We start from the raw sequence: 12,642 nt of genomic DNA, 5'->3' as shown, positions 1-12,642 counted from the left end.
CGGTACACTCAGGGACGTGGGCTACTTATATCCGCTTCTAGCAAGGTAGCCAGAAGAGTACAGTCAGTTTGGGAGGCCTACAACTCCGCCTGGCCAGGGGAGATCCCATCTGCTCAAGGACTGACCAGGCCCCGTTCGCTAGCAAGTACTCCGGGAGGGTCTATCGTTGTTACCAGTAAAGACCCTGAATTACACCGCACCGTCTCTGAGTGGTTCCTGCTACCCTCATCTTCCACGTCGGCTGCCCTGAGGCCATACCCCTCCCGTTGGGGGTTATACTATCACGCTGCACAATTCTACACCGGCCTCAGCGGTCTGCCCTGCAGCGGCAGCTCCATAGCTGCAAATCAACGGGTGGCGTAGTCGACACTCAAATAACATCTATCAAGACTGCCACACACTGAGTTGACTCCCTGGGCACGGACCGGGTCCCCGCCACTCGGAGACTACAACCCTCATCTGATCCGGTTCCGGGTAAGCCCCCGTGCGCGAGACGCTGCGCGACACAGCAGGCCCAGGGGCGCGTCAACTTTGGCGTAGTCGGCAGGATTTCGTGCCCGCAACCACCGGGTACTGCGTGCCTGAAAAAGAGACTTTTAAAACTTACCATCCGTGAAGTTTTCCCGCCATCGGTGAAGATTCCCGCCATCCGGCGCCATTTTCAGCCTTCTTCCCGCCATCTGTGAAGATTCCCGCCATCCGGCGCCATCTTCAGCCTTCTTCCCGCCATCCGTGGAGTTTTCCCGCCGTTGGACGCCATCTTGAGGACGCCGCGCGGGAAGAAGAGGGGCGTGGACTCCGAAAGCGCGCGAGAACTGAAGCCCCGCCTCACGTCCGGACGTTGCGTAAGGTCCTGGAAGGAGCCCAGCAGACGCCGACGTCACCGGAGCGCGACGGAAGGTCCTCAACCCTGACGATCTACTGCGGAGCCGCGGCCTACGGAACAGGATCATCGCAAGGTAGGCCACGGTCCACTAGGGGGGAGGAAGATGTCGGATGCGGAGGAGAGCTTCATTGCCTCAACCCCCGCCAGCGCCACCGCTGCTGCAGTTATGCCCTTCACCATGCCCTATATCCCGGGAGCAGCTTGGCTACCCCAGTACTCAGGGGAGTCACATACCCTGCATGACTTTAGAGAAAAGCTGGATAGCCTCTTCCAGGTGTACCCCCTCACAGAAGAGCAAAAAGTGAGCATCCTGGTGGCCCAACTAACCGGGGCAGCCAAAAGGGAAGTAAAATCCTGGCCACCTGGGAGGAAGACTGTCGCAGGGATACTAACCCGGCTGAAGGATACCTTTGATACCCGCACCTCAGCCGAGATTAAGCTTAGATTCTACGGGTGCAAGCAGCGAGCGCATGAGAGTATAAGGGACTATGCACTAAACCTACAAGAGGCCCTGAGGGCCATTAAGCAGACCGACCCTGATGGAGTGGGAAACGAGGACAGGCTGTTGACCGAACAATTTATAGAGGGACTATATTGTAATGCCCACCGAACCCAGTTGCGGGCGATGGCCTTACAGGATCCCCATCTGGGCTTTGCACAGTTCAAGGACAGAGCCATCCGGGTGCTCCGAGAACCGGCACCGGGTGGCGTTGTGACCCACAGGCGCCCAGCTATCACTTACCACCAGGAGGCGGCGCCCTTGTCGGCAGGGCATGTGGGAGCTGATGCGCAGGCTTTGGACAATGACCCGGCTCCAGACCTACACCATCAGGTCCAAGAGCTAGCTAAGAGCGTTGCTGCGCTAACCCGAACTGTGCAGTCTTTACAGGTTTCCACCCCAGGGAAGATCCAGCTGGCATCCGGACCGGAGGACATCCCGTGGCGTCGACCAAGGAGGACCCCACCGGCCAGAGGAAGACCCAGTGACCGATACAGCGAAGACGGACGACCCATCTGCCGCCGCTGCAATCAACCCGGACATATGGCAAGGTACTGTTCTTTAAACGGGCACAACCTGGGGTAGAGGGCCAACCCCCAGGAAAAAGATCACCAGGCCCATCGAACTGGCGCGACAGATATGTGGAAGGATGTCCAGTCTTGCCTGTGGTACTGGATGGCATTCCCATGAGTGCCCTACTGGACACCGGGTCACAGGTCACCACCATCCCGTACGTGCTCTTTAAGCAGTACTGGAATGACTCGGATATTACCCGCTACCCTGACGACGACTTGAGTATCATCGCCAGCAATGGCCAGCCCGTGCCACAGATCGGATTTAAAGAGGTGACCATCAAAATCGGTAGAGTCGAACTGGCAGCACAGGGACTGATCATTGTAGATATTGACAAACATGAGAGTCACCCAAAAATAACTCTAGGAACTAATGTAATTGAAAATTGTCTTGCAGAGGTGATTTTCCTTTTACAGCAGGTTGCCAAGAACGCCAGCTCCGGCGAGCAGCGGGTGCTCCAGAAAGAGATCCGGGCACTGATGCGACGGCAACAGGTGGAACTCTCCGGCGGTGAGATTGGTAGCGTAAGAATGTGTGACCCTTTTCCTATTGCCATGCCCCCAAAAAGTGAAATGATGATTTGGTGCCGGGCAGCTATTGGTCTGAGAGGTAGAGATTACCAGGCAATGGTAGAACCAGTTTACTCAGACAGTAGGCCCACCATCTTGACAGCACGGGGGGTGGTTAATGTACGCCATGGGAGGGTGCCCGTTCGCATAATCAATATCGGGAAGAGGGAAGTGTACCTGCCCCGGTATGCCACGCTAGCCAAATTATATACCATTAACCAAAATGCTATACAATCTGTGGAACCCTTGCCTCCATCTCACCCGGAGGAAGGTAACGGCTCTAAGAAAACAATGGAGGACTGGTGTCAGCAACTACATTTGGGTACTGACTCCACTCCCTTACATCAGAAACAGGGAGTCTATCGGGTGGTTCAAGAGTACAAGAGAGTGTTTAGTAAACACCCGTTAGACTTCGGGCGAGTCAAGGGGGTAGAACACCACATCCCCACGGGAGACCATCCTCCCATAAAAGAGAGGTATCGACCCGTACCCCCTGCACACTACCAACACGCCAAGGGGATGCTTAGAGACATGAAGGAGGCTGGGGTGATCAGGGATAGCTGTAGCCCCTGGGCAGCTCCACTAGTCTTAGTCAGAAAAAAAGACAACACCATGAGGATGTGTGTAGATTACCGGAAAATCAACCGTATCACACACAAGGATGCGTACCCCTTACCAAGGATAGAGGAGTCATTGGCTGCTTTAAGATCTGCTAACTTCTTCTCTACCTTGGATCTCACTAGCGGGTACTGGCAGGTTCCTGTAGCAGAGGCGGACCGGGAGAAGACCGCATTCACCACCCCGATGGGACTTAGCGAGTTCACCTGCATGCCGTTCGGACTCTGCAACGCACCAGGAACCTTCCAACGACTAATGGAGTGTTGTCTGGGCCACAGAAACTTCGAGACAGTCCTGTTGTACCTGGACGATGTCATCGTATATTCCAAGACGTATGAGGACCACCTGAAACACCTGGCGGAAGTGTTCGAAGCTCTGGCGAGTTACGGCCTAAAGGTGAAACCCTCCAAGTGTCACCTCCTGAAACCAAAGGTGCAGTACCTGGGACACGTGGTGAGCGCTGACGGAGTGGCTCCCGACCCTGATAAGATCACCGCAATTAAGGAATGGCCAAGCCCCTCCAGCGTAAAAGAAGTGCGGCAGTTCCTCGGGTTGGTAGGCTACTACCGAAGGTTTATTCCCGGTTTCACCAAAAAGGCAGCACCTATGCAGGACCTCCTGATAGGCCAGTCCCGGAAGGCCAAGAACCAGAAGCCGCCCTTCAAATGGGAGGAGCTGGAAGAAGAGTCCTTCCGCCAGCTGAAGATGGCCCTCACGGGGGACGAAATCCTGGCGTACCCGGATTATAGCCAGCCCTTTATCCTCTACACCGACGCCAGTAACATCGGGCTAGGAGCCGTACTGTCCCAGATCCAGCAGGGGAAGGAACGAGTAATCGCCTACGCCAGCCGAGAGCTGCGACCCACCGAAAGGAACCCCGAGAATTACAGCTCATTTAAGCTAGAGTTCCTGGCCGTAGTATGGGCAGTCACCGAGCGCTTTAAGCATTACCTCGCTTCTTCCCGGTTCACCGTGTACACGGATAACAACCCGTTGACACACCTGGACACGGCAAGACTCGGTGCCCTGGAGCAGAGGTGGATGGCCCGTCTGTCCAACTACGAGTTCACAATCAAATACCGGGCCGGACGCTCCAATACCAACGCGGACGCCCTGTCCAGGATGCCCAACCTGCCGGACGAAGGAGAAGATCCGGAGGGACTGGAAGAAGTTGAACTCCCTGCGTTCCACCGTCATGGGAGGTCTTCCAAGAATTCTGCACTCTGTATGGCTGCCGGAAGATAAGGACGACACCCTATCATCCGCAAACTAATGGACTTTGTGAGAAAATGAACCAGGTGGTAATGGATCTTCTGAAAACGTTGCCCCTGGAAGAACGCAGTCTGTGGCCTGAGAAGCTGCCCGATCTGGTGGACCTATACAACCACATCCCGGTAGGTTCCACCAACTGTACCCCGGCTTACCTAATGAGGGCAAGACCTGGTAAATTACCTGTTGACCTGGAAATTGGAGTCCTGACACCCGAGGACACTTCACCAGAAGCAGACTGGGACACAGAGAGGCAGCAGCAGTACCGGAGAGTACAGGAGAGCGTGGAGCGAAGTCTCTGTCAGGCTAGGGAAAGACAAGAGAAAAATTACAACCAGTATGCTCCCGCTGTTCCCCTGGTACCCGGAGAGCAGGTCTTGAAGAGGAAGAGACGGCTCCACAAGTTGGACGACCAGTGGGAGAAGGACCCGTACACCGTACTGCCCTCAAGCCACGAGAACCCGAAGGTTTGTACCATCAGTAAAGACGGAGGGGAAACTACAGCCATTGTATCCCGGGACTACCTGAAGAAGTGTCCCGAACAACTGAGGAACCCTGAAGAGGAACAAGAAGACCATCGACCCGTAGAGGAAAGGGAAGATATGGTTAGTACTGTGCTCGGGGACTTCCCTCGGTCTTGGACTCAAGTCGATGGTGCGGTTGTGGTACCCGTACTCACCTTCCTCCAACCAGCATCCCAAGCACCTACGGAGCAACAGGTAGAGCTGGAAGAACAGCCGGTCCAGGAGGCAGAAGACCCCACACCCGCAGACCAGGAGGATCAACCCTCTGCTTGCAGTGAGCCTGCCATATCCCTAGTGAGCCAAAGAGCCGGTAGACAGCTGCCCAGTTTACCCTTGACAGCTCCTACACCCTGTAGTTCAGGGCTAGACAGTCAGCTCCATAGGTCCACTAGGGCCACTAGAGGCCAGTTACCCGCACGCTGGAGGATTTAAAGTGTATAAATTGTTTTATTTATGTTTACCTGTGTATTGTTGCTTGTGTATAATTTTGTGTTTCTAGTTATTTTTAGGAATCCTTGGTGGATCTACCGGGAATCCTTGTACAATTAGTTGGAGCGTAACCCAGGATGGACTAGAGACTGTTAAGGACTCGGGGTAGGACAGACCCCTACCTGGTTACGTCTCCCTGTTTTGGTGAAATGGACACCTTTGTTTCTTCAAAGACTGCACCCGGTTACGGACATGCCGTGACCACCTTTATGTGTTTCTTTATTGTATTGTTATTGTTATATCTTGTTATGTTTTTCTAAAATATGTTTAGTCCCGGAGTACTAAATTTCACTAGGGGGGAATGTGGCACCCCAGGGGTCTGGTTTCCACAGTAACAAGCAATGTTATGTCTGAGAGCAGGTGGGAGGTCTCTTGGCCAGGGATCCTGTGCATGCCACACCTCCTGCCCAGTCTTGGGAGGGGAAGACCTTCCCCTATATAAACCCGGGGCTGAAGCAGGGTTAGTCAGTCAAGGAGAGTAGAGACAAGAAACAGTCACAGGAAGAAACAGCAGAAGCTCAGTGGGAGCAATACTACTACAAGTCAGGGGCTGGCAGCTGCAGAGCTCGCCCTGACTGAGAAGCTTTCTTACCGGACCCGGCGTCCGAGGCTGTGGGGACTAACTCTTACCCAGCAGCAGAAGCCGACCGGCAGGGGATTTCAGGTCCTCAGGCCCAGAAACCCGAAGGCACGGTCACACGCGTGGGACCAGCGCCGCCATCGTGGAGCGGAAGCCATTAGAAGGCCCCGAGTCACCGGCCATACGGGTGAGCACCACACGGTACACTCAGGGACGTGGGCTACTTATATCCGCTTCTAGCAAGGTAGCCAGAAGAGTACAGTCAGTTTGGGAGGCCTACAACTCCGCCTGGCCAGGGGAGATCCCATCTGCTCAAGGACTGACCAGGCCCCGTTCGCTAGCAAGTACTCCGGGAGGGTCTATCGTTGTTACCAGTAAAGACCCTGAATTACACCGCACCGTCTCTGAGTGGTTCCTGCTACCCTCATCTTCCACGTCGGCTGCCCTGAGGCCATACCCCTCCCGTTGGGGGTTATACTATCACGCTGCACAATTCTACACCGGCCTCAGCGGTCTGCCCTGCAGCGGCAGCTCCATAGCTGCAAATCAACGGGTGGCGTAGTCGACACTCAAATAACATCTATCAAGACTGCCACACACTGAGTTGACTCCCTGGGCACGGACCGGGTCCCCGCCACTCGGAGACTACAACCCTCATCTGATCCGGTTCCGGGTAAGCCCCCGTGCGCGAGACGCTGCGCGACACAGCAGGCCCAGGGGCGCGTCAGCAACACCCGGGAAGCCTTTGCAGACAGCGCTGGAAGCCGGAAGAGGAGGTGAGTATCTGCGATCACCTCCCCTTGCCCCCGCAATGCTGCGATCGACTTCGATCGACTTCGATCGCAGCATCACGGGGGTTAATGTGCTGGGAGCGGTGCAGGACCGCTCCCTGCACATAGTATCGGGTGTCAGCTGTGACAATCAGCTGACACCCGGTGGCGATCGCGCCCGCACAGCCTGTGTGCGCGCGCGATCGCCATGACGTACTAATACGGGTCTGGCTCTTAAGTCCCAGGGCACAGACGCGTATTAGTACGTCAGATGTTGTTAAGGGGTTAAAGAGATGGGTTTTTAAAGCGCGCTTGAAGACGTCAGGGCTAGACATCTATCGGATCGTCTGGGGTAGAGCATTCCAGAGAACTAGTTCAGCACGAGAGAAGTCTTGGAGACGGAGGTGCGAGGTTCAGATTATGGGGGATGTTAGTCTTAGGTCATTTGTAGAACGGAGGGCACGTGTAGGGCAATAGACAGAGATGAGAGAGGAGATATAAGGCGGAGCAGAACTGTGGAGAGCTTTGTGGATGAGAGTGATGAATTTATATTGGATTGGACCCTCTAGCGAATGGGCAACCAGTGTAATGACTGGCACAAGATGGAGGCATCGGTGAAGCAGCTGGACAGAAATATGACCCTGGTTGCTGCATTCAGGACGGATTGGAGAGGAGAAAGTTTGGTAAAAGGGAGACCGATCAGAAGAGAGTTGCAGCAGTCCAGGCGAGAGTGAATAAGAGCGACAGTAAGAGTTTTAGCAGTTTCAAAGGTGAGAAAAGGTAGGATTCTGGAGATGTTTTTAAGGTACAGACGACAAGAGCGACCTATACTGGTTGGCAACCTTTCTCGATCCACGGTAAAAGGAGAAATCTCCTTCTCTCCTTTTGGACTCACCAAAAAGTTTTACAATGGAATCGTTCAAGAGGGCCGTTGTAGATTAGTTGCTGAAAACATCACCCTCAGACAATGCTGGTGGCAGAGGTACCAGCTCTTTTCAACACCAAGGAATAATGGGGAGAGACTCGAACACCAGCTCCAACAGAGGTGGGGGAAAAATGTGCACAAATTGGGCAATTTTCAATAAACCAGCACAATAGCAAGGGCTATCTGTGCCTGTAACAATGCCAAGGAGGGATAAGTTGCAGAACATGGTCAAGGGGTACTTAAGTGACCATACGTGCGTCATTTCTGACGCTTCAGTTCCCTTTAATTATTGGGTGAGTAAGCTGAACACTGGGCCCGACCTCTCCTTATATGCCTTGGAGGTGCTGGCCCGCCCGGCTACTAGTGTGGTGTCTGAGCGTGTTTTCAGTTCCGCTGGGGCAATCATCACTGATAGGCGCACACACCTCTCCACGGAAAATCCAGACAGACTTACTCTGATTAAATTCAACAAGGACTGGATATCTCCACAGTTTATAATCCCTCCAGATGACAGCAAGCCAACCTAAATTAACCAAAAATGCAGATTCATGCTACTGCTATTAACATCACCACCTTCCCATAAAAACCCGTTTCCTTCCTTCGTCAACCATTTATACAAACCCTATGCACATCGTGCAGTGGACAAACCAGGACAGCATTCCTACTCCAGCCTAACTAGTATTTGTGATTGGAGACCCTTGGGATGGTGGCTTCCTGTGTTAACCATGACTCAGCTCATAGGGCTAATTTTTACAAACCCTATGCACATTGTGCAGTGGACAAACCAGGACAGTATTCCTTCTCCAGCCTAACTACTATTTGTGATTGGTGGCCCTTGGGATGGTGGCTTCCAAAATAGTGGGTAAAATAGCCTGGTGCGTGCTTGGTAGCAGGCAGTAGGAAATGTTTGCACTACTGCTTTGCATTGGGCACTAACCGCCTTTTTAAGTGGACTAATGTGGACAGAAGGGAGGCTGTCACCCCAAAAACAGCGGGGAAAATGGGCTGGTGCGTGCTTGGTAGCAGGCAGTAGGAAATGTTTGCACTACTGCTTTGCATTGGGCACTAACCGCCTTTTTAAGTGGACTAATGTGGACAGCAGATGGCAGGCTGTGACCACAAAAACAGCGGGGAAAATGGCCTGGTGCGTGCTTGGTAGCAGGCAGTAGGAAATGTTTGGATGACTGCTTTGCGTAGGGCACTAAACGGCTTTTTAAGTGGACTAATGTGGACAGAAGGGAGGCTGTCACCCCAAAAACAGCGGGGAAAATGGGCTGGTGCGTGCTTGGTAACAGGCAGTAGGAAATGTTTGGACTACTGCTTTGTGTAGGGCACTAAACGCATTTTATGTGGACTAATGTGGACAGAAGGCAGGCTGTCACCCCAAAAACAGCGAGGAAAATAGACCGATGCTTTTAAAAAAAAAGGCAGCACAAAATGCTACTACTCTGTGTGTGCTGGAGAAATATTGCTTTGCCTCTGACAAGAGCTGTTTTAAGATGGACACTGGAAGAACACTTTAACCTCTCCCTACCTAATACACAATCTCTCCCTCCCTGTACTCTGACTTTGTTGTGTGTCTTCAGCTCTGAAAAGAGCTATTTTTTGGTGGATTTATGGAGCTAGTGAGCTGCTCCTGTAAACACAGAACTACACTGCTCAAAAAAATAAAGGGAACACTCAAATAACACATCCTAGATCTGAATGAATGAAATATTCTCATTGAATACTTTGTTCTGTACAAAGTTGAATGTGCTGACAACAAAATCACACAAAAATCATCAATGGAAATCAAATTTATTAACCAATGGAGGCCTGGATTTGGAGTCACCCCCAAAATTAAAGTGGAAAAACATACTACAGGCTGATCCAACTTTGATGTAATGTCCTTAAAACAAGTCAAAATGAGGCTCAGTATTGTGTGTGGCGTCCACGTGCCTGTATGACCTCCCTACAACACCTGGGCATGCTCCTGATGAGGTTGCGGATGGTCTCCTGTGGGATCTCCTCCCAGACCTGGACTAAAGCATCCGCCAACTCCTGGACAGTCTGTGGTGCAACGTTGGTGGATGGAGCGAGACATGATGTCCCAGATGTGCTCAATCAGATTCAGGTCTGGGGAACGGGCGGGCCAGTCCATAGCTTCAATGCCTTCATCTTGCAGGAACTGCTGACAGACTCCAGCCACATGAGGTCTGGCATTGTACTGCATTAGGAGGAACCCAGGGCCAACCGCACCAGCATATGGTCTCACAAGGGGTCTGAGGATCTCATCTCGGTACCTAATGGCAGTCAGGCTATCTCTGGTGAGCACATGGACGGCTGTGCGGCCCTCCAAAGAAATGCCACCCACACCATTACTGACCCACTGCCAAACCTGTCATGCTGAAGGATGTTGCAGGCAGCAGATCGCTCTCCACGGCGTCTCCAGACTCTGTCATGTCTGTCACATGTGCTCAGTGTGAACCTGCTTTCATTTGTGAAGAGCACAGGGCCCCAGTGGCGACTTTGCCAATCCTGGTGTTCAATGGCAAATGCCAAGCGTCCTGCACGGTGTTGGGCTGTGAGCACAACCCCCATCTGTGGATGTCGGGCCCTCATACCAACCTCATGGAGTCGGTTTCTAACCGTTTGTGCAGACACACGCACATTTGTGCAAATCCTATAAAGAGAAGGAAATACCACAAATTTCAAAAAATAAATCCAAATACCTCAAACTCTGAATACAAACCACAAAAAAAAAGGTATAAAGGAGCTACGAAATTAACAGGTATAATTCATATATTTTATTCCATTTAAACACAGACAAATAAAAAACAGACAACAAGAAAAATATTTAAAAATGTATAAAACATAATTAAAATACAGCTCAGGAGGGGGGAGGGGGATGCTCACAATAAATATTGCCCATGGATCTCCTCTATGAGAGAGTATATATATTTGCATACCAGCCAAATGTGATTAACAGTGATTATTGACAATAATTAAATATACATGATTACCTCTACTAGCAGCAAAAGATGAGAATAAATGTATATATTATAAAGAACACCAAAGAGTAACAAGAGGTCAATATATATAGATTAACATAAAGTGCTTGTGGAATAAATATACAGTACAAACCAAAAGTTTGGACACACCTTCGCATTTAAAGATTTTTCTGTATTTTCATGACTATGAAAATTGTACATTCACACTGAAGGCATCAAAACTATGAATTAACACATGTGGAATTATATACCTAACAAAAAAGTGTGAAACAACTGAAAATATGTCTTATATTCTAGGTTCTTCAAAGTAGCCTCCTTTTGCTTTGATGACTGCTTTGCACACTCTTGGCATTCTCTTGATGAGCTCCAAGAAGTAGTCACCGGAAATGGTTTTCACTTCACAGGTGGGCCCTGTCAGGTTTAATAAGTGGGATTTCTTGCCTTATAAATGGGGTTGGGACCATCAGTTGTGTTGTGCAGAAGTCTGGTGGATACACAGCTGATAGTTCTACTGAATAGACTGTTAGAATTTGTATTATGGAAAGAAAAAAGCAGCTAAGCAATGAGAAGGGGTTGTCCTAGTAGTGGACAACCCCTTTAACATTTATTGATTATAGACTCATGCCAGCATGGCTGATTCATGGCTCTAATATAAATAACTTATCCTGTAAAAAAACACAGCTATCACCTATCGAAAGAATCCCTGGGGGTCCAGCTGCTGAGACCCCCACTGATCTCGAGAATGAACGGGGGGGCAAAATTCCTTGTGTGAATAGAGCGGTAGTGAAAGTTTGAAACCACCAGTCGCATGCTAAAGTCAATACCGTTCCATTCGCGCAGGGGATTTTGGGACACCTATTCTTGTGATCGATATGGATTGTTACTACTCAGATTTAAGATATCCTTGGCCAGTAATTAATTAAATGGGAAAAATAAACCTTTAATGCACTGGAATCATCTATTCATCTATGGCTCTATAAATGGGAATTGTGAATTAATACTAAAGAATATTATATAACATGTAAAATACATGTATGTAATTGTGAAATATAACACCTCTTGCACACTATGTGTTATGAACTGCTACAAACACTAAGGAAAGAAAGGAAAACTGTCCCTACAATAGGACTAAGCTGATTCCCTACGATGCAGCGGGGGACCTGTTCCTTGTGAACAGACCCGCCTAAGTCCTCGGCTAGTCTGAACGCAGACCTATAGATATAAGGGAGGGGTCCCTACAAGAACTAAGGACTGGGATATAGTTGGACACCTCCTAGCAGAAATTGTAGCAGAGCTAAGACAAACAAACAAACAGAAGTACTAGTGGTCAAAAGACCAAGCAAACTACAGAGTAAGGTACAAGGCACCTGGCTAGCTTAAGAGTAAATGAAACACTGAAGTCCAGCAAGGCCAGGAGGGCGGAGCTGGATTATATAGGCAAAAAGTCATGTGACCAGCAAAAATAGAAAAAACTAACAGGAGGGTTCTAACAGTACCCCCTCTTCTATGAGGATCCTCTGGATCCTCCAGGCCCAGGTCTATCAGGAAACCTCCTGTGAAACGCTCCGACAAGTCTAGGAGCAGAGACATCATCCGCCTTTACCCAGGAGTTATCCTCGGGACCGAAACCTTTCCAAGCGACGAGATACTGCAATCTCCCTCTATGCCATCTAGAATTAAGAAGGCGAGAAATTTCATATTCACCATCTTCCTCCACCGGAGGAACAGAGACAGTGGCGTCCCTATCAGAAACATCAGCTTTTTTCAATAAGGAAACATGAAACACCGGATTAATCTTCCAGGAGGTAGGAACCTCCTACCTAACAACAGATTGGTTAACTACCTGAAGCACCTTAAACGGACCTACAAACTTCGGGCTCAATTTCTTAGAAGGAATCCTCAACCGCAGATTCCTAGAGGACAACCAAACCATGTCACCAACAGTAAACA

The 12,642-nt window shown here is 50.4% G+C and overlaps 1 protein-coding gene across 1 annotated transcript in view; it reads left to right on the top strand.

The window, feature by feature from the left end:
• LOC141228025 (uncharacterized) overlaps positions 1 to 12,642 on the top strand; it is an 85,523-nt gene that overhangs the window by 32,838 nt on the left and 40,043 nt on the right. The window lies entirely within an intron of this gene.

Source organism: Phyllobates terribilis, unplaced genomic scaffold (genome assembly GCF_046119375.1).
Source record: "Phyllobates terribilis strain yellow unplaced genomic scaffold, ASM4611937v1 Scaffold_1__5_contigs__length_1240528914, whole genome shotgun sequence".
In the NCBI taxonomy this organism is placed as follows: Eukaryota; Metazoa; Chordata; class Amphibia; order Anura; family Dendrobatidae; genus Phyllobates; species Phyllobates terribilis.
This window is presented reverse-complemented; position numbering and strand designations above follow the sequence as displayed.